Source organism: Mus musculus, chromosome 18 (assembly GCF_000001635.26).
Source record: "Mus musculus strain C57BL/6J chromosome 18, GRCm38.p6 C57BL/6J".
Lineage (NCBI taxonomy): Eukaryota > Metazoa > Chordata > Mammalia > Rodentia > Muridae > Mus > Mus musculus.
In genome coordinates this window covers 11,744,639-11,759,109 of record NC_000084.6, presented here as the reverse complement: position 1 = coordinate 11,759,109, position 14,471 = coordinate 11,744,639, and the positions used below count along the sequence as shown (strand labels likewise).

The following is a 14,471-nucleotide window of genomic DNA, read 5'->3' as shown; positions in this document are numbered from 1 at the left end:
TCATGCTACTGTTAATCCATTCTACAGTGTGAGACTGTAACTAAATTGTTGCTAAGGGTCTTGAGGGGTTTAGTGTTTCATCTCCTAACTATGCTGTCCTTTCTTCTGCTTCTCCAGGCCAACTAACAAGATAATCTGAGTTCTGATTATTTTTCAGTTTTTAGGCACTCAGTCTGAGTTTTTTTTGAACTCTTAGGTGTCTTTTTATGTTTGTCTTTTCTCACTGGGTATTTGGACCTCTGGTATTTCTTTGTATCTCAAACTCCAAGCAAACATTTGATGATATATTAACAAAACCATAAGCCTTGATTTTGTTATTTGCTCTATTATAATAGTAGCTATAACGAACTGTCTTTGATCCAGTAAATTTTCACTATGGAATCAGACACCCAGTTATTCTATTTACTCACACAGTTGCTTTTGTGGTTACCTAGCAACTTTCTTACATATTTCTCTAGAAACAGCTCTCTTCTGCCCTCTGCTGGTGTGATAACAGATAACAACTTCATGGATTCTGTTAGACTTCACGTTAAAATTTGTTTAGGAGTAGGAATTATTCTAGTTGCCATAAAGATCGATGCTGAGAGTCTTTTAAATTGGTATGTTGAAAAGACAACTGAAGCCAGGAATGGTGGCTCACACCTTTAATCTCAGCACTCAGGAGGCAGAACTCTGTAGTTCAAGGTCTGCCTGGTCTACAATGTAACTTCCAGGATAGTCAGGGATATTACAGAAAAACCCTGTCTAGGAAAAAACCCAAAATCAACTAACCACACTATAATGTAATGCTTGATAAATGAAGTGGTGCCCTCTAACTTATGTAATGTTATTCTTTTTATAGCTGAATTTTCTCTAAAAGGCAATCTTAAGAGTCGTTTGCAGTCGTTTAGAGTTTAGAGAGACTAAGATAAGAGTGCTGTATGTGCTAACTATAAATCAGACTCAGTTACTAAAACAATAGGCCTCAAGCAGCAACCTGTCCAGGTGGACTTTGAAAAACAATTTTTTTTCACTGCTTAAGTGGCATTAAGAACTGTTTTTGTGTTCAACATCTTTACTCATCAGGGAAATGCAAATCAAAACAACCCTGAGATTTCACCTTACACCAGTCAGAATAGCTAAGATCAAAAACCCAGGTGACAGCAGATGCTGGCCAGGATGTGGAGAAAGAAGAACACTCTTCCATTATTGGTGGGATTGCAAGCTGGCACAACCACTCTGGAAATCAGTCTGGTAGTTCCTCAGAAAATTGGACATAGTACTACCGGAGGATCCCGCAATACCTCTCCTGGGTATATACCCAGAAGATGCTTCAACCAGTAATAAGAACACATGCTCCACTATGTTCATAGCAGCCTTATTTATAATAGCCAGAAGCTGGAAAGAACCCAGATGCCCCTCAACAGAGGAATGGATACAGAAAAATATGGTACATTTACACAATGGAGTATTACTCAGCTATTAAAAACAATGAATTTATGAAATTCTTAGACAAATGGATGGATCTGGAGGATATCATCCTTAGTGAGGTAACCCAATCACAAAGGAACACACATGATATACACACACTGATAAGTGGATATTAGCCCAGAAACTCAAAAATACCCAAGATATAATTTGCAAAACACATGAAACTCAAGAAGAAGGAAGACCAAAGTGTGGATACTTCGATCCTTCTTAGAAGGGGGAACAATATACCCATGGAAGGAGTTACAGAGACATAGTTCAGAGCAGAGACTGAAGGAAGGACCATCCACCTCGAGATCCATTCCATAAACAACCGCCAAACCCACTATTGCAGATGCCAACAAGATTTAGCTGTCAAGAGCCTGATATAACTGTCTCCTGAGAGGCTCTGCCAGCGCCTGGCAAATACAGAAGTGGATGCTCACAGTCATCTATTGGATAGAGCACAGGGTCCCCAAATGAAGGATATATAGAAAGGACCCAAGGAGCTGAAGGGGTTTGCAGCCCAATAGGAGGAACAACAATATGAACTAACCAGTACCCCCAGAGCTCCCTGAGACTAAACCACCAATCAAAGAAAACACATGGTGGGACTCATGTCTCTGGCTGCATATGTAGCAGAGGATGGTCTAGTCAGCCATCAATGGGAGGTTAGGCCCTTGGTCCTGTGAAGGTTCTAAGCCCCATTATAGGGGAATGCCAGGGCCAGGATGTAGGAGTGGGTGGGTTGGGGAGCAGGGGGAGGGGGAAGGGATAGGGGATTTTTGGAGGGGAAACTAGGGAAGGGGATAACATTTGAAATGTAAATAAAGAAAATATCTAATAAAAAAAGAACGTTTTTTGTTTCACACACTGTCCCTTACTCTCTTGACATTCTCTTCTACAAACATTTAGGTATTCTTGATTAACTTATTTAAATAGTTGCTATAGGAAATCTTAAGTTCTAAGGTTTAATCAGAATACAAGTTTATCAAAGACAGGAGTTACTGAAATGTGAAGTGCTGATATATAGGTTCTGCATATTTCCAGCATTTGAATCAGAGTTCTTCAACTTTAAAAAGCTTCTAGGCAACCTGAACTTACACACACACACACACACTATATATATATATATATATATATATATATATATATATATATATATATATATATATATATACATATATATATATATATATATATACTCTCTCTATATATATAGTGTGTATATATAGTAAATAGTGAGTGAAATTTATTCAGAAATATCTCCTAATGTCTATGTTAGAGATGAATCATTTACAAGTATATAAAGGCTCAATTCTAAACCTTTAAAGAATTGTATACAGGTGTTTGTCTAAATGTAAGTCTGAACCATGTGATCACCAGGTGCCCATGAAGACCAGGATTTAGATCCCCTGGAACTATATGATTATGGACAGCCACGTGGGTGTGAGAAACTAAACCAGGTCTTTTGGGAGAGCAGTCAGTACTCTTAGCTCTCCCTCCAGCCTTCTATACATTATCTTTTTTTTTTTCTTAAAGTCACATTGGTGTCCTGTCTCCAAGTTTGTCTGTGTGAAGGTGTCATATCCCTTGGAATTAGAATTATAGCCATTTGTGAACTGCCATGTGGGTGCTGGGATTTGAATCTGGGTCTTCTGGAAAAACAGTCAGTGCTCTTAACCACTGAACCATCTCTTCAGCCCCCTATACATTATCTTTTAAGTGTATGAGTGTTGACTGCATTTATGTGTATCACATGCCTGCCTAGTGCCCAGGAGCCTAGAGGGTTCTTGTTCCCCTGCAACTAGAATTATGGATGCCACATGAGTACTAGAAACCAAACCTGGGTCTTCTGCAAGAGCTGCAAGTGCTCTTAACCACCCAGCTCTAACTCTAGCTCCTACATATTATGTTTTAAAAGTCTGAGACTGCACTGTGTCATAAACTTCCATTTTCATGTAAATGACTTTAGCTCAAGTGGCTTTAAAAAGTGTTATTACTTCAAGACAAGGCTGGTTGATAGTAGCTAGAAGGAATAGTGGCATCAGTTCACCCAACCTTACATGGGATGGCAAGATAATTAAAGAGTTACCAGACAACTGTCACACGATCATCACAGACAATCTTCCTTTGCTTAAGCAGCTTTTTAAAAGCAGAGTTTCCTGGAGGCAGACACTACATGTGTGTGGCACCCTGTTTAAATGAATAGATCCTTCAGACTCCTAGTCTCTAGTCTCTGCTTCTGATAGAAGGCAGCCATGGGTCTCATATACATGTGACAATTCTGGCCACTGAAAAGCAACAGGGCTTTCTGTAAAACCTTCTTGTTTTAATATTTACTTGTGATTTTGAGAAGAGTCTCTTTATGTACTCCTAGCTGTCTGAAACTTACTATGTGAACCAGGCTGGCCTCTTCTGCCTTTGTCTCCCTACAGGGATTAAAGGAGTGGGTACCTACACCTAGCTCTATAAAACTTTATAAAGGGGACAAAAACAAATAGTACATACCTTTTTTCTTTTCTTTTGTACAGAACATAAACCAGATTCTAGACACCACTTAGCTATTTTACAGCCACAAAGATAAATGTTACAGAGTTTAGAAGCATAGAAAGCCAGGAGAAATCCAGGTTACTGTAAAATCCAAAATAAATCCAAGACCACCTAGCCCCTTCCCCCTCTGAAGGGACTTTCCAAACTATATAGTTTAGTGGTCAAAAAGACCAGACTAAGCCTGCAGTTGCCAAAACAAGATTAGCAATTCCCAGAAAAATTCCCCTACCCCACCCCACACTGAATTCTGAGAAAAACCACAAATTGCCCTGACCTTGTCGCTAGAATTCCCCATGATGTGTTAATAGCTGTGACGTTAATAGCTGACCCATAAGTTCAAAATGTACTGCTGTTTTGCTGACCAATCATAATAACCCACCATAAGGTCAGGCAGAGTGAGTCACTAGGCCAAAGGTAGTCACCCTATGCAAACCAACCAATGCCTGAAAAGGTTACTTGCTACACCAATTAGAATAAGCCAGCTAGCCCTGTTGCCTAAATCTGCCCCTTACAAGGTATAAAGAGTGTGTTCTTTGTTTGTTCAGGGTCTCTCCTCTTGCCTACGTGCTCGGGAGGGGGTTCCCCAACGTGTTGGATCAATAAAAAACCTCTTGTGGTTTGCAGTGATGTCGGTCTCGATGGTCTTTGTGAGTGAGGGTCTTTTGGCAGACTCCAACATCACCAGCGCACAGGTTATTTAAAAATTAAAAGAGAATCTAGCAGTGGAGGCACACACCTTTAGTACTAGCACTTGAGAGGCAGAAGCAGGCTCTGAGTTCGAAGCTAGCCTGGTCTACAGGGGGATTTTCAGGGCAGCTAGGACTACACAGAGAAACCCCTTCTCAAAAACAAAACAAAACAAAACAAAACAAAAACTAAACAAAGCCAACCAACCAACCAACCAAAATAACAACAAATGAATTAAAAGAGAAAACCCTATGTGAAGAACACAGGTCCTGGAATACAGTGATCAAAAAGATGGTTAGTTGTTCATACAGGAGAAAAAACAAACACTGGATAGATAATTATTAAAGGAAAGAAATGTGATGAACATATGCTACTACAGTGGTGTAAAAATCTGAAAGTTAAGTAATGAATCAATAAATTCCTAGGCTAAGCAAGAGCATTTTCACAACTCTGAGAAGATTCTATGTTATGAGGTTACTTAGATCTTACTACAGCATTCTCTGTAGTCTTTTGTATTCTGGTTTACATGAAATTCTGGCAAGATATGGGTTAAATAAACATGTAGAAAAAGAGACAGGCAATTGCCACAAAAAATAGGTGGTACAGAATCTAGCCAGTTAACTCAGTCACCACCCAGAGGAATATAGTTCCTAAAGTCTCTGAAGCTAAACTGAAGTTCCTTTATAACATTTGGTCAGTCTAGGAAAGTCAGACAGTATGTTTGAATATATAGGCAAAAATGTATCTAACAGATGTGGCTCAAAACTACTAGAAAATATTGTGGAAAAAACAAATGATGAGCTGGAATACTGTGATCAGGTCAGGGGACACACTTAAGAGTCTGCTGTGATCAGGTTAGAGGGCACATGCTTATGTGGGGGAGGTATTGATTTCCTAATTGGTTCTTGATTGTGTCTGTCACGCCCACCTCGTCTGGCAAGGAAAACACAACACGGTCAGATTCTTCTCAACAGCTTTATTGCAGGAACGCCTCGATGTTACGGGAACCCCCAGCACTCAGGGAGGACTCCTTATATACACCCCAGCACAGGGAAAAGCTTTGTGTCCTCCTGGGATTGGTCAGTCTGCTGGCACTTTAATTTGCATGCACCCACTCGGGAGGGGTTGGAGACAGATTTGGGTTAGCGCCTGCGCAATGGTGTTGTTTACGGCAACGGTGTACCAGAGACCGGCGCCATCTTTTAGGTGCCGGCTGCCTACATCTCCCCCTTTTTTGTTTAATAATATGATGCTGGACTAGTTCTGGGCAAGTCTGTCCATCGGCCACGGCTCCTGTCTTAGGTCGATCCTTTCATGCCACAGCCTTACCCGTTCTAGGCCCCATGTCTTAGGTTGGTCTGTGCATAAGGAAAGTTGCCTGCCACTGGATACCGTGGATCTGTGTGACTACAACTGCCAGACGACCTAGGGCGAACTCTTAATTTTTTAAAGAGGCCAGTCAAACATTGGGAGATGTGCCATCTTTAATCGCCATCAATGCTTGGTACACCACTGCCTTATACTGAGCGTGCTCTTGTTTGAGTCGACACAATAGCCAGATACAAAAGACATAACCCAGGAGGACCACTGCCCCCCAGGCCAACATTCCCACCCATTCCTTAAAAAATGAGAAGGCATTGGTGATCCAGGAGGTGAAGTCCCCCAAGGTGACAGGGTCCAGTCGAGTGCTGTTGAGTTTGGCAATCTGGAGGAGCAGCTTTCTGGACAACTGCTCCACTTTAGCCAACCAATTTCCTACTCAGATAAGCGGCGACTCTGTTCAAGAGACTGAGAGAAATTAGCTTGTACAACTTTATACAATTCTTCAACCTGTTCTTGAACTAAGTCTATTAAATAAGAGAGCATCCCATCTGCTTTGATATGACTGAAGAGGCATACATGACAAAATGTGGCTTCAGCTTTTGCTACAAGTGTATTCATCAGAGTTTGGAGGACAATAATAGATATCCCAAGTGTAATTATGTTGTGGACAATATTGACCATCTCTATCCTAATTTCTTGGTGAATGAACTCATTCTCAAACAGAAGCAAAGATTTGAGGAAAAGAGGTTCAAATTGGACCACTCAGTGAGTAGCACCAATGGACATAGGTGGCAAACATTTCAAAATCTACTATAGGCACAAAGGTGGGAAGTTTCACAACCACAGAAGTATACTCTGCCAACACTCTGCTAAAAAAAAAAAAAAAAAAAACATGTCCTTCCGGAACTATTACAATCTATATCTCTGTTGGGGGGAGCAATTTTCGCGTCAGCCTCTCTGGTACCCAAATTGGGTGTTCTTGACCCTGTGGAAAAACACAAACAGCTCCCCTGGATCTCGAAATAACGGGATCTGGGCCATACCATTTTCCAGTTAGGACATCTTTCCATTTGACATCCTGTTTAAGGATAGGCAAGGTCATGGCATGCCTATCTGCAGCCGAATGACCATGTTTGTCCAGAATTAAAAATTTTAAAGTAAAGAGGGCTAAAGGTAATTGTTCTTTGGGTGGCCGGCCATCGGTGATTCCTCCTTTTTGTTTTTGTAATAGTTCTTTTAAGGTTCGATGTGCTCTTTCCACAATGCCTTGGTCCTGTGGACTGTAGGGAAGACCAGTAGAGTGACTAACCTGCATTATTTTGCAAAAGGTTTGGAATGATTTTGATGTATATGCGGGGCCATTATCAGTTTTTAAACTATCTGGCCTTCCCCAAGCTGCCCAGGCTTCTAGGCAATGGCCAACCATGTTGTGGGATTTCTCACCGGACAGGGGGGAGGCAAAAATGACACCTGAACAGGTGTCAATTGAAACATGAACATATTTTAATCTTCCAAATGCTGAGACATGAGTAACATCCATTTGCCACAGTTTTAGAGGAAGCAATCCACGAGGGTTAATACCAACATGAGGAGGGTGGTGAAATTGTACACACTGTGGGCATTGTAACACCACATCTCGTGCTGGGGCTTGAGAGATATCAAATTTCTGCTGAAGTGTGGCAGCAGGAACATGATACAATTGATGAAAATCTTTTGCAAGCTCCAGTGGGGTGGCGTGAAAAATAAATTCCATGCGAGTGCTAGCGTCGACTAAGGCATTTCTTTCAGCCATAGGGCCTGGCAAGGTAGAGTGAGCTCGAATATGTTGAATAAAGAATTTATGTGTTCTTTTCCAAATCAATTTTTGTAACTCTAATAAGATGGTACACACAGGTCTAATGGGTCCTGCAATTTCTAATGCACGCACTGCATTTACTACATAAGCTGAATCAGAGACTAGATTAAAAGATTCCTTAAAAGCTTTGAATACTTCCAACACAATTTTACATTCAGTAAGTTGTGGGGTGCCAGGATTGTATTGAAAAGGAACAGATTTTTGAGAATTAACTACATAGGCACCAACACCTGTTTTAGAATCATCTGTATAAATATCCAATGCACCCGATATGGGTTTAGATGCTGTGACTTTGGGGAAAATCACTGGATGTTCACTAAAAAATTGTAGCAAAGGATCTTTGGGATAATGATTATTTAATTCCCCATCAAAACTACAGCACAATAGGGCCCAATCATCTATCAAAGAACTTGGGATCTGTATTTGATTAGCATTATAAGGTGATTTTCTGAGGGGGTGCTCCAAAATGTTGAATACACGATTTAATGCCCAAAATCGCTAATTGAGCTACAGCAATGGGATAATATTCAAGGGTTTTATTGGGAGACACATGAGAATAAATCCACAATAGAGGACCTGACTGCCACAGCACTCCTGTTGGTTGGCGGAATGTCTTCAAAACACATAGGAGGATGTCCTCTCCTTCTGTCCATCTATACAACTTGGCCTTTTCTAAACACCTTTCTACCTTTTCTAATGCTACTCGGGCCTCAGGGGTGAGAGCATAAGGTGACGAAGGCTGTGGATCGCCCTTCAATATATCAAAAAGAGGGATTAATTCAAAATTTGATAGCCTCATATATGGACGAATCCAATTTATATCTCCCAACAACTTCTGGAAATTATTCAATGTTTTCAAATGATCTTTACGTAATTCTATCTTTTGAGGTGTAATAAAATGTGGAGTAATTCGAGCACCCAAGAACTCTCCTAAATTTCCCATTTGAACTTTATCAGGAGCTATAAATAATTGTTTCATTTCTAATTTTTTTACTAGCTTAATGTAGGCTTCATCTAAACTTTCTTTATTCTTTGAGGCAAGAAGGATATCATCTATATAATGTACTATCCTTAATTTTGGGAATGCATCACAGACAGGTTGTAGGGCTTCTCCTACAAGAAGTTGACACATAGTAGGACTGTTTGCCATCCCTTGAGGTAAAACTATCCACTGATACCATTTATCAGGCTCTTCATTATTCACAGAAGGAAGAGTAAAGGCAAAGCGCTCGCTATCACACAATGCAAGGAGAATAAAGAAAAAACAATCTTTAATATCAATGATTATAATAGGCCACTCTTTAGGCAAACTAGAAAGTAGGGGCAGACCCCTCTGTATGGGGCCCATAATCTGCATTTGATTATTAATGGCTCGAAGATCATGCAGGAGCCTCCATTTGCCTGATTTTTTCTTAATCACAAATATGGGTGTATTCCAAGGTGACTGGGAAGGTTTAATATGTCCTAATTTCAATTGTTCCTCTACTAATTCTCTGGCAGCTACTAATTTTTCAGAGGAAAGAGGCCATTGAGGAACCCATACAGGCTCCTCTGTTTTCCAATAATGGGTATACCACCCTCAACGGCCCCTAGGAAAAACCCAATCCCTTTTTATCTTGTTTGAACTTTGCAGGCACTGGCATAGTCATGCCTTGTAATGACTTTCCTAACCCTTTTCCTGGAGTGTAGCCCATACTAGACATAATTTCTCAGGCTTGTGGGGAATACTCATTAGTTAGTCTAAGATCCATTTTGGTTAAGACATCCCTACCCCATAGGGTCACAGGAATATCCACAATATAAGGAAAAAATTTCCCTGACTTACTTTCCTCATTTTTCCAAGTCAATTCCTTAGCACTTATAAGGGGAGCAGTCTCATAACCTAGACCACGGAGGCTTTGAGATGATGTTTGCGAAGGCCATTTTGGCAGCCAATCATGAGTGGAGAATATGCTGCGATCTGCACCTGTGTCTAACAACCCCAGAAAGGATCGTCCTTCAACCTCCAAAGTTAACATGGGGCGATCTCCTAATCCCATTGATAAGAAAGTGAACCGAGAACCTGTAGAACCTAGTCCACTCTCTCCTTTTATTTTATTATTTGCTGGAAAATATTTATGCAAACTTGGCAACAGTAATAATTGAGCAATTCTATCTCCTGGGGAGATAGCTGAAATGCCACTGGGGGAGGCCACTAAGATTTTCACAACCCCCGTATAATCTGGATCAATCACTCCAGGGGTAATTTGTAATCCTTTTAAAGCAGAAGATGAGCGGCCAAGCAATAGTCCTACAGTATCTTTGGGAAGGGGGCCTTTAAAATCTGTATTTATGGGCTGTACCCCCATCTGTGGGGTTAATACGAGTCTGGTAGTGGAGTGGAGGTCCAATCCTGCGGAGCCAGTAGTGGCTCTCCATGGTCTCTCAGATGATGGAGAGATGGCCAAGGTTTCTTCTGGTCTTTCTGAAGAGCCCCATATATTTGAGGGCCCTGGGGATGTGGGCCCCATTGTCTGTTTTTTTGCCTAGTGCCACCAAATCCTGCTTGTAATGGTTGGCCTTCTATGTCCTTTGTTGATCTACACTCATTAGCCCAATGTTTTCCTTTTCTACATTTATGGCATATTCCTGGCTGTCTAGGTTTATCTAATGGAGTCCTTTTCTCATTTTTGGGGCATTGTCTTCTAAAATGTCCTCTCTGTCCACATTTATAACAAGTATCATTATTAGATTTACTCAATTGCATTACAGCTGCCGCCAGGCCTGCATTGGTTAACGGGCCCCCTAGTTCTCTGCAAACCTTTATCCAAACTTCTAAACCTTTATGTTTATAGGGTGTAATAGCTGCTCTACACTCCTTAGTGCATTGCTCATACACTAGCTGTTTTACCAAGGGCATAGCTGTATCAGGGTCTCCAAAAATTCTAGTGGCTGCTTCAACGAGGCGTGCTACAAAATCTGAAAATGGTTCTGTGGGACCCTGCAAGATTTTCGTAAGATTACCTGAGACTGCGCCTTTGTTCGGCAATGCCTTCCAGGCTTTGGTAGCTACCTCATTTATTTGGGCATAGACTGCTTCAAGATAATTTGTTTGATCTAAAGCAAAACGTCCTAAACCTAGAAGCATGTCTGCATTCCAATGTCTCTGAGGATCTTGTACTGTGGCTAAATTTGCTGCTGCCTGACTGTTTGCATATTCATAGGACAAGGACTTCCAGTCTAAATACTGTCCGATTAATATTATTCCAGTCCTCCGGGGTGAGGCAATATCTAGCAAGCACCTCGACCTGTGCAACTACAAAAGCTGCACTCACCCCGTAGGTACGGACTGACTCAGCCAGTTGCTTAATAGTTTTAAAATCTATTGGTTCATGATACCGTTGTCCCTGGCCATCTAAGAAGACAGGGAAAGTCACTCCAACTTCCTTCCAAACCTCTGGGCAAAATGAGGTACCTTGTTTACCAGCTTTTGTGGATTCCTTTTTTCCTGTATACTCAGGGTTAAAAGGTGGAGTGGTCGGCACTTTCGATTTTACTCTTTTGCCTGCCGCCCCCCCCCCCCTTTTTTTAAAGGATTGGTTTTGTATGACCAATCTGGATCATACCTATCCCTCTCATACCGAGCTGCCTCTTCTTCTAGGTCAGCTTCCTCATCTTTATCAAGCTCTAAGTCACTGGAGTCAGAACTTGCTGAACTTATTGTTAAGTCTTTTAATGAGGGATATATTTTTGCTATTTCCTTTTCCTTTTGAATTTGCCTTTTCTCTCTTTTTCGCCCCTTTTCTTTCTTTTGCTTATGCGTTTCCTATTTTCCTCTGACATACTTTCTTGTTGTTTCATGAGAATTTTCTGACCTGCCTTAACTGCTTCTATCAAACAAAAGCAGAGGCCAGAAATTACAAAAAACGAAACAACAACGATAAGAGCTACCCACACTGGGTCTATGGGCGAGAAAAACATATCCCCCCTTTTAACCGGGGATCAATTTGGGAGACTTACCGGTACTGCTGTTCCTCAGCTGAAGAGTTCTGAATCCATGAGATCCTCGGTCCCCGTGCAGGCCACCAATTTGTCACGCCCACCTCTTCCGGCAAATAAAACACAACACGGTAGGATTCTTCTCAGCAGCTTTATTGCAGGAACGCCTCGATGCTACGGGAACCCCCAGCACCCAGGGAGAACTCCTTATATACACCCCAGCACAGGGAAAACCTTTGTGTCCTCCTGGGATTGGTCAGTCTGCTGGCACCTTAATTTGCATGCACCTGCTCCGGAGGGCTTGGCGCCAGATTCGGGCTAGCACCTGCTCAGTGGTGTTGTTTACTGCGACAGGCAGCCATCTTTTCGGCGCCGGCTGCGTACATGTGTCAATAAAAGTGGCAGAAGCTAATCACTAGGTGAAGGGAAAAGGTGGGACTTCTGTGTCCCAGGAGAAAGAGAAGAGGATGAGAGGGAGGAGGCAGAGCAGGCAGTGGAGCGGAAGAAACTGCAGACTGTGGGTCTCAGGGGCGTGGGTGGAGGCCAAGGAGGATGGGTTAGGATATTCTTCGCCCAGCCATTGAGTTATCTGGCTAGTTTTAAAATATTTATTTATTTTAAAATATTAAGGCCCTCTGGTGTTTTCCATTCATGGCGACTAAGGTGTGCAGGAGAAAGGGCACAGCCTGGGCGGGCGGTCGTTGGCAGTTTGGTGGAGACAGCTGCTAGAGGTTGAGGGAACAAGTATGTTATTAAAATTACATGTAACAGATGATGCCCAACATGGTAGGTGAGAATCCACTATTAATTTAGTATTCTTGGATGGACCACATACAGTGAAACATGTCAAGGAGAGAATTGGTTTCTCAGGGAGTGGAGTCACGTGGCTCCAGCGTGAGGTAATCTTAAAGAAACACAGGGGCAGGCTTAGCTCACAGCCTGAGTAATCCCTGTTGGGAAGAGAGACAAGATGGCTGCTCTGAGGCTGAGAAGCAAACAGTAAAAGCTGCCTGCTTCCTACAAGTAGGTAACCATAGGATAGAATTCCAAGTTTGGGTTGTTTTTAAAGAAGTAAGAGTATACAGATTTTGCCCAAGCCACATGGGGAATTCTTCCCGTGGATCAGAACTAGTGTAGGGAATTTGGGCCCAGAGGTGCAGGGAGCCCCTGCTGTGCAAGGACAGGCCAAGCTTGCTCCCTTGGTGTAGGCAGAGAGGCAGGGCTGCTGCCTCCAACAGAAGATGCAGGGAGGTTGTATGAAAAGAAAATGCTTTAGGAAAAAATTTAAAAGGTCTTGCAGGATAACTCATTTTGTTCGAACATGGGCTCCACAGGAATTCTGGGTTAAATATCTTGGCATGACAGATTAGGCTCATAGAATATTTGTTTAGTTTACTACATTTGTTTTGAATTGTTTTAATTATCAAAATGGGTGTGATTTTGAGTTTTGTGGTTACATTATTCCCCTGGGAGAGAAGTCAAGCTAAAGGTTTTTCTGGTTACTGGCTCAAGGATGTTCTACTTTGGGAGAAAGGCTCTACTTTTGTGTTTACAGTGAAGGAGGATAAGCTCTGGACCCTTCCGGAGTTATATGGATCAGATATGACAGAGGGAAACCCCCTGAAAAACTAGAGAAACTCAAAAGAATCAAACAGGACAGATATCTTGATGGTACTTAAGTTCTGTTTTGAGATTTGTATATTGCAGAGTGTTCATCATGCTGAACTGACCTGTATGGACTCCTGGTGTCATGGATTCCAGGTCGCCTTGCCTCATTCAAACTTTCAGACTTATCCAGTCAGAACTTAGACATCAGAGACTGAATAATAATTGTTGTCTTAGCTTTCTTAAGGCCTAACCAAATCTATTTCCCCTTCCGTTCCCCTCCCCTTTAAAGATATTTTATCACCCCTGTTCAGCAGGAAGAAGCCATGGAGTTGGCAGCCCAATTCCCTGAGTTTGTATTCTAAAAGTTGTCATTCTAGGGAATTTGGGAATGGTCATAAATTTGAACAGGGAAGAAATAGGTTGTATAGCCATAATCTTAATTGGTAGATATTTTTATGATTGATGCAAAGTTAAAACTATATTTTCTTACATTGGAACATTTCATTGGAATGAATTTCTTATACTGATACACATTTGAGATTAATACTCTTACCCTTAGACAGGTATTGTGCCTATGTAACTCATTACAAATGTGAGGCTTAGACCCAGTCCTTCTAACTGCTATTACAAACTGTTTTTAGTTGATTGAACAATACAAGATAAGGACCAGAAGAAACTCATGGTTCTGAATTAATTATAAAAGGGTATTTTCAAGATATTTCAATAGGAAATAGCTAAGAGAGGTCAAGGTTTAACAGTCAGATATACTTTATATAGTCTTCGAAAGTATAAGAAATCCACATAATTAACACTTAATATTATTTCATTAAGGGTCATCTGACTATGAGATATATCTGCTCCTGACAGTACCCCCTTCACAGTTCAGTAATTTTGAGCATCTTCATCTCCAGGCAAGGTTGCTTTCATGGCAAGGCAGCCACTGGGAAGAAATTGCCCATTTCATCTCCAGACAATACTGTCCAGAGAAGGACACATTTTGCAGAATAGTTGACTACTGGCT

General features: G+C 41.4%; 1 pseudogene; it reads left to right on the top strand.

Annotated features, from left to right (window-relative positions):
- Positions 6,552-6,822, top strand: Gm18713 (predicted gene, 18713; annotated as a pseudogene).